Raw genomic sequence first — 1,788 nt, 5'->3', positions numbered from 1 at the left:
AACACCCCACACATCATGTGAAGCCCTTGGTGGTTAAGCACTTGGTTTCTAACTGAAAGGCCCACAGTTCAAACCCATCCAGCAACTCCATAGGAGGAAAGACCTGGTCATCCACGGTTACGGCGATTACAGCCTAATAACGCCTATGGGAGTTGTGTGACCCTGTCCTACAGGATCACCCTGAGTGGTAATTAACTTGACACACACATCATAGAAACGACTTAGCTCTGTTCAATGCTCTATGTGACCTCTGACTGGTCCTTCCCTCTCTCTGGTCCTTGGTTACCTTATCTGGGTAATAAAAGATGAAGATACACCGGATAATGTCTAAGGATTCAGATGTTCTAGGACTTGAAGAATGTGTGGCGTGCTTGCTCCTTGCCAGGCAGCCACATCTGCCTATGAGATGAGCACAGGGGAAGAGGAAAGGGCTGCCTGATCTTAAGAAGGGTTGCCAATTGGCCAGCATTATTTGCAGAGGTGTCTATGGAGGGGACAGAGCCCGGACAGAAGTTGCTCACACCTGGGCTCTACTGGTTCCAGCTGTGTAGCCTTGAGCATATCACATAACCTTTCTGAACCTTAGTTTCTTCAACAGTAAATTAGACACATGTCCACCCACCTCTGAGGTGGTCGTGAGGACCCCATGAAACATGACACACCAGACAGGGCCTGTCACTTAATGGGTATTATAAATGTTATTTCCTCTCCTTCTCCTTTCTCAGCCAAAGCGAGAAGTAGTGAGCACCCATCGTCTGCCAAGAACCCTTCTCATCAATCTTGATTCGCTGCAGGTTCCTACCCACCCACCCACTCTCAAACCTTAACCCATGCATCCAGGCCTGCTGGATGACTGCAATGTGCCAGACCTGCCTGGTGGCAAGCCTAGAAATGAATGCAGGTCATGAACCAAGACCCCCTCCTGGGGTGAGATCTTTGACCAGTGTGTACCCCCTCTTGGCCCAGACAGGCTGGAAAGTTGCTCTTCCAAAGGCTCGCCCCAACAAGCCCACTCACACATCATCCTTCAAGCAGGAACAGCTCCCACTGCTACACAAAGACATCTGTCCTTCTCCTTCCCACTGACACCAGAACAAGCCTAATTAAATTGTATCTGCTCTCAGCTGCCTCAGTGATCCGTGCGACAAAAGTGAAGCAGCAGGATGTCTGCAAAGAGGCAGATGCCAGGAAACGCCACACATCCGCCAACCCCAGGGGACAGGGTGCTTGGGCTGGTGTGGAGTGCCTGGGGACAGCCCACAGAGAGCTGCAGAAAAACAAGGAGGGAAAGCAGGGATGGGGGCTGCTTTTCTGGAAGGAAGGGACCGTTTTCACAAAATAGGCTCCGAGCCAAGCTGACTTCTGAAATCTTACTGCCCGCGTGTTGGCTCTCTGATGAGAAAGTGGATCAGTCAGGGTCCTTGGCAGAAAAGAGAAGCTCACTCGGCTGGGATTTCTATTTTGCAGAAATTTTTAATGAGGGGACTGGGGTGGGCCCACAGGAGTGGTCAGGGTAGAGGGAACCCCGGGGGGGTGTTGAGAAACCTAGGCAGGAGCAACAGCAGGAATCTATTACCCACCCAACCAGGCCCAAAAGGGGAAGGGGAGGAGTTGTCATCAGAGTCCCATGGAGAGCTGGAACCTAGAAAAGAGGCTGCCAAAGAGAAGCAGGTGGAGTTCCTGGGTGGGACAAATGGTTAGGCTCTCGGCCACTAACTGAAAGGTTGGCTGTTCAAATTACCAAGAAGCACCTCAAAACAAAAGCCTGGTGATCTGCTTTCTAAAGGT

This window comes from Echinops telfairi, unplaced genomic scaffold (genome assembly GCF_000313985.2).
Source record: "Echinops telfairi isolate 266 unplaced genomic scaffold, ASM31398v2 ScPeMD7_2;HRSCAF=8, whole genome shotgun sequence".
NCBI classification, from domain to species: Eukaryota; Metazoa; Chordata; class Mammalia; order Afrosoricida; family Tenrecidae; genus Echinops; species Echinops telfairi.
Note: the sequence above shows the minus strand (reverse complement) of the source record.